Genomic DNA, 6,502 nt, shown 5'->3' with positions numbered 1-6,502 from the left:
ATAAATTTCCTCTAGGTTTTGTATTTTATTTTCAGAGTTATTTAAAATAGTCTCATGGCTTTTCATATTCTGTCTGGGTGATGATTGCCCCTTGTCATTTATTATTTTGTCTTTTTTTGTGTGTTTTATCCCACCTTGTAAAATAAGTTCATCTACTTTAAAGAAGTTTATTTTTTTGAGAGAGAGAGAGAGCACGTACACATGAGCAGGGGGAGGGGCAGAGGGAGAAGCAGACTCCCTGCTTAGCAGGGAGCCCAATGTGGGACTTGATCCCAGCACCCTGGGATCATGACCTGAGTCGAAGGCAGACGCTTAACCAACTGAGCCACCCAGGCACCTCAAGTTCATCTATTTTATTTCCCAAAGAACCAACTTTTTGATTCATTTATTTATTCTGTTTTTTAATTTTTTTTGGTTTTCTATCTCATTGATGTCTGTTTTTATCTTTCATTCTTTATTTCGGTACTTTTTTGTTTTCCTTTCCCATTTTTCTCGCTATTTTAATTGGGTACTTAATTTATATCCTTTCTAAAATTTCTTTTTTTTTTTTTTTAAAGATTTTATTTATTTATTTGACAGAGATAGAGACAGCCAGCGAGAGAGGGAACACAAGCAGGGGGAGTGGGAGAGGGAGAAGCAGGCTCATAGCGGAAGAGCCTGATGTGGGGCTCGATCCCATAACACCGCGATCACGCCCTGAGCCGAAGGCAGACGCTTAACCGCTGTGCCATCCAGGCACCCCCATCCTTTCTAAAATTTCTATGTAGATATATAGCAGTTTTATTTAAATATAATTGACATTCCATACAATTCACATATTTAAAGTGTGCAATGGGGCGCCTGGGTAGCGCAGTCGTTAAAGCGTCTGCCTTCGGCTCAGGGCGTGATCCCGGCGCTCCGGGATCGAGTCCCACATCGGGCTCCTCCGCTGGGAGCCTGTTTCTTCCTCTCCCACTCCCCCTGCTTGTGTTCCCTCTCTCGCTGGCTGTCTCTATCTCTGTCAAATAAATAAAATCTTTAAAAAAAATAAATAAATAAAGTGTGCAAGTCGATTGTTTTTTGCATATTCACAGGTTCGTGCCACCATCACCATGATTAATTTTAGAACCTTTTCATTACCTCAAAAAGATACCCCAGAAGCACTAGCAATGCCTCCATAAGGCCCCCAGACTTCTTAGCACCAGACAGTCACTAATCTCCTTCCCGCCTCATGGGCGTGCCTGTTCTGGATGTTTCATAGAAATGGAATAGACACTATGCACTCTTCTGTGACTGCATTCTTTACCGTAGTATTTTCAAAGTTCATACATGTTTTAGCATGTATCAGTATCTCATTCCGTTTTATGACTGAATAATACTACATCAGATGAATGGTCCACATTTTATAAGTTCATGGACATTTGGTTATTTCCGCTTTTTGCCTCTTATAAATAATACTGCTACGAACATTGATGTCTAAGTTTTTGGGTGGACATATGTTTTTATTTCTCTTGGTTACGTACCTGGGAGTGGAATTACTGGGTCTTCTGGTAACTTGTTCTTGACTTTTTGAGGAATTACCAGACTGTTTCCCAAAGTGGCTGCACATTCCCACCAGCAGTGTGTGAGGGTTCCAGTTTCTCCACGTCCTTGTCAACACTTATTATTATGTGGCTTTTTGATTCTAGCCATCCAGTCAGTGTAAAATGATACCTCATTGTGGTGTTGATTTGCACGTCCCTGATGGCTAAGGATGTCTATACATTTTCATGTACTTTTTGGCTATTTGTGTATCTTCTTTGGAGAAATGCCTGTTAAGATCAATTGCCTATTCTTTCATTGACGTATAATTGACATATAGCGTATTTCAGGTGTATGACACATAATGATTGAATGTTTGTATCTGTTGCCAAATGATGACCACAATAAGGCTGGTTACCATCCATCACCATACATAGTTATGAAATTTTTTTATGATGAGAACTTCTAAGATTACTTTCTTAGCAACTTCAAACATGCAGTACGGTATGATTAACTATAGCTACCATGCTATACATTACATCTCCATGATTTATTTATTGCTTATTTTTTGAAATGGGCTTATTTTCTTTTTTTAATACTGAATTATAAGAATTCTTAATATATTTGGATTCAACTCCCTTATCAAATGCAATTTACAAATATTTTCTCCTAATCTGTGTGTTGTCTTCTCTCTTCTCTGATGGTGTCCTTGAAACATAAAACTTCTTACTTTTGATCAATTCTAATTTATTTTTTCTTTCATCACTTGTGTTTTTAATATTATATCTAAGAAAGCTTTGCCTAACCCAAGGTCATGAATGTTTGCTCTACATTTTCTTTCTTTTTTTTTTTTTTTAAAGATTTTATTTATTTATGTGACAGAGAGACAGCCAGAGAGAGAGGGAACACAGCAGGGGGAGTGGGAGAGGAAGAAGCAGGCTCACAGCAGAGGAGCCCGATGTGGGACTCGATCCCGGTACGCCAGGATCACGCCCTGAGCCGAAGGCAGACGCTTTAACGACTGCGCTACCCAGGCGCCCCTTGCTCTACATTTTCTTTTAAGAGTTTATGTTTTAAACTCTTTTTAAAAAAATATTTTATTTATTTATTTGTCAGAGGGAGAGAACACAAGCAGGCAGAGTACGAGAGGGAGAAGCAGGCTCTCCACTGAACTGGGAGCCTGATGCGGTGCTTGATCCCAGGATCCTGGAATCACAACCTGAGGCAAAGGCAGACGCTTAACCAACTGAGCCACCCAGGGGCCCCTATGGTTTAAACTCCTACATTAAGCCTATGGTCCATTTTGAGTTAATTTTTATGTATGGTATGAGGTAGGGATCCATGTGTATAGTTAGTTGCCTCAGTGTCATTTCTTGGAAAGACTATTTCCTGCCCCCCCCAATTGAATTGTCTTGGCACTCTTATTGAAAATCAATCAGCTGTAAAAGCATGGGTTAGTTTTTGGATTCTCAGTTCTCTTCTGCTAATATATATACATCTGTCCTTGTGTCAGTACTACACTGTCTTGATTACTATATCTTTGTGATAAATTTCGAAATTGAGAAGTGTGAGTCCTCCAACCTTGTTCTTTTCCAAGATCGTTTTCATTAATCTGGGTGCCTTGAATTTCCATATGAATTTCAAGATCAGCTTGTCAATTTCTGCAGCAAAGTCGGGAAGATTTGAGAAGCGATTGTGTTGAGTCTCTAGGTCAATATGTAGAGAATTCCTATCTGTAGTCTGCTCAGGCTGTGGTAACCAAATACCGTGGATCAGATGTTTTGTTTCCATGGTTACCTTTATACTAATATCTCAGGGTGGTATCCTTGCTCCTTTTAAAAATGCTATCGGTTGTGCTCGCGTTGGCAGCACATATACTAAAATTGGAACAATACAGAGAAGATTAGCGTGGCCCCTGCACAAGGAGGACACACAAATTCCTGACGCTTTACAGATTAAAAAAAAAAACAAAATGCTATCGGTTGTAACACCGTCCAAAGAACTTTCTATAATGATGAACATGTTCTTTACTTGTGTTCTCCAGTGTGAAAGCTACTAGCTGCATATGAAATGAAATGTGAATTGTGGCTACTATAATTGAGAAACTGAATTCAAAATTTTATTTAATGTTAATTAACTGATATTCAAATAGCCACAGATAGCTGGTGGCTACCAGGTTGGATGGTGTAGGTCTTTTTTTAATCCCTTACTATGAACAATATTGAAATTAGTAACCTCTTCTTAACCTACTCTCCTCCTTCTCCCCAAAGTATTTAATGTGGTGTCTATTTAGTGCTAAATGAAACCTTTAAGGCAACCAGCAAGCTTACTTTCTGTATAATTTTCCCCTTCTCTGCCCATTTTTGATAGCTGAATTACATCTTCATTGTCAGAGGGTATGATAAATACAAAGTCTTTTTCACCCTAGGCCCACTACTCTTCATTCTACAGTTAATATATTCAGTGCTCATCAGTAGTTCTTAGGAAGAGCTTCTCCAAGCCTTTCTTGATTGTCTGAAGCATACTGGTTAGTAGATTACTCAGGAAGGGCACACAGGAGCATGATTCCCTGATTCCCTCAACTTCATCACAGTTTGTAGCCTTCACACTTGAAGGTCACTTTGGCCAAATTAAAAAAAAAAAAATTGGCTCGCATTTTCTTTCTTGGGGTCTCTGTACTGTGTTACTTCATGTCTTCCGTTGTGTTTTAGCGTTAAAGTATTCTGTGAAGGTGTAATACCTTGTTAAGTTACTTGGTCATTTTACCTTATGCCAAAAGGATTTCTATTCAGAAGTGAAGTCTAATAATTTTAATAGACTATGTCTTGGAGTTGGCTGTTCCAGTCCAGCCACAACATGTCCCCTTTAAACACACAGGTTCAAGTCAGTGTGTTTGTTTTCAGGAAAGTTTTTCTTTAATAGTTGCTTTTATTTGTTCCTCTCTACTGCCTTACTCTGACTTTCTTTCCTTTTGTTGTCGGGGTCAGCGGCGGGGGCCGGGGAGGGGGGAGGGGGGTTCTGTTAGACATATGTTGGATCGTCTTTGCCTCTCTTCTGTATCCATCACTGTCTCTTAAATCCTTTTGATCTTTTTCTTCTACTAATTTTCTTTTTATGTTTCCATTTTATATACTATTTCCCTTTTTCTATCCCAGTTACTCTGTTTGGTTCTGTAATTGGAGAAGACTGGAAAGCCATGCCACTGTCTGCATCTTGCCCTGATCCTTACTGTGTTTTAAAGTTGCTTCGTTTGTGTCATTGTATTTTGCTCACAAAACAACTTTATTTACAAAGGGGAAGTACCTTTAGAGGTATATTAATTCTAAGAGATTCTTTCCCATCTTTTTACACCAGATGAGTTAATGTGAACTGGTCCAGTGAAGTCATTGTCCGTGAGTGAATCCTCCTAGCGTTGGCATGTGAACCTCCTATGGCAAACACCATTTACAAATTTAAGTGAGGTCTCTTCCAAGAAAATGCTCTCACAAACACTTTACCATAATGCCCATTAATAGCTTTGAGGTACAAAGTCAATAGCCCTTGAAACTATTAAACGGAATGTTTCAATATGGAAGAGCTCTTTGCGCAAACTCAGCTGTGGAACCTGGTCCAGGTGCTGTGGTCCTTACACAGCAGGTTCATTGGTTGAGGTGCTGATGGCCTGGGCCTCTGGGCTTGGAGGACCAAATAGTGCTGGAATCTAGGGAACTTGGCTGGTGCTGCTCTGACCTGATGGTGCCTCCCCCCCAGCACTGGCCTCATCACCCACCAGCCGAGGACACCAAGAAGTCACGTCCATGTCGCTACCTGTTACGTTGGATTATACTGGGTTAAATATCTGAATGTCTCATTTCTGCTGACCCTCTAACCCTTGAGGGTCATGGACACGCACAGTAAACCTTCATCTTCTAAGGCTCATGCACATTTTGTGTGTCCTGTAGAAAAATAATAAACTCTGCTTGTAATTTGATAATTCTGTCTGGTTCATCGTGAAATCCCCTGCATTTGCTGTAATCTATACGTCAGTCGGGGAACTCTGTCCTTTCAGACAAGATTTAATTTAGCCTGACTCCCGCCACCTCCATATCACCGTTCACTGTCTCTCTGGAGATTCAGTGGGGTCTCACACTTCTCGGCGTCCTCACCCTTTCCTTCAGAGCTGCAACATCTGATTTAGTTTGGTTCCTGGATGCTCTCCCCTGCCTCTCCTTCTTGTTCCACACCCATCACTCCACCTCCCACCGGGCCCGGCTCAGATGCCTTCACCACCGGGCTGCAGGGGACAGACTTTGGGGGCCTGTTGGGAATGAAGTGTGAGGGTTTGGGGAGGTTTGTGGGTGACCATTCAGACTAACGCCTTGAAGTGGGATATTAGATACTTGCTTTGAAAAAATCTCTTAGTGTTACAACAGCATCCCTCTGCTCCCCACTAAGCCCATCACCTCAGTCTTTCTGGGCTCCCCCCTCCTCCACAGACCCTCCCTTCGCGTAGTTGATCCTTGAAAAACTAACATTCTTACTTTATTGCGCAGAACAACTTGGTTCTGTTTGCCTGGGGCTAGCTTTTCAGTGATTCAAGGCCACATCCCTGGGTTTTGCTAAATAAAAGACTATTCCAAGAAGGAACCGTGTGTGTCTCCTAGGAGCCAGAGCTTCTGTGGCCAATTACGGGTTCTCTCTTTTCTTTCTCTTTCTGTCTCCTTTCTTCCTAGTAGCCCCACTCGGAGTGTTTGAGTTGAGAAGGAAGAAGGGCGAGAGAGTGGGTAGGAACAGCAGCCACGGAGGAAGGCTTACTGGAAATCAGGTGGGATGCGGGTCTGCTGTGGGAAGTCCTTGTGTTCTCCAGGAGTGAGCAAAGGCCAGGAGAGGGGCCTGAGCCAGCCCGCGTGGCTAACATAACATAACATAATAACAAAATTAAAAAGACAGAAAAGAAGAACCATTCTGAGAACCTACCCATCGGGGGGGATTATTATAATGATGCTTCTTTTACACAAATGAA

General features: G+C 41.3%; 1 non-coding gene across 1 annotated transcript; it reads left to right on the top strand.

The window, feature by feature from the left end:
- The first annotated feature begins 3,353 nt into the window (after positions 1-3,353).
- LOC123803968 (U6 spliceosomal RNA) lies at positions 3,354-3,460 on the top strand. The gene has a single exon (XR_006783008.2). It is a non-coding gene; the product is annotated as a U6 spliceosomal RNA (small nuclear RNA).
- The last annotated feature ends 3,042 nt before the right edge of the window (positions 3,461-6,502 follow it).

The sequence above is a fragment of the Ursus americanus genome, chromosome 26 (assembly GCF_024610735.1).
Source record: "Ursus americanus isolate L20-20 chromosome 26, mUrsAme1.1.p, whole genome shotgun sequence".
Classification (NCBI taxonomy): domain Eukaryota; kingdom Metazoa; phylum Chordata; class Mammalia; order Carnivora; family Ursidae; genus Ursus; species Ursus americanus.
Note: the sequence above shows the minus strand (reverse complement) of the source record. Positions and strands in the feature narration are given on the sequence as shown.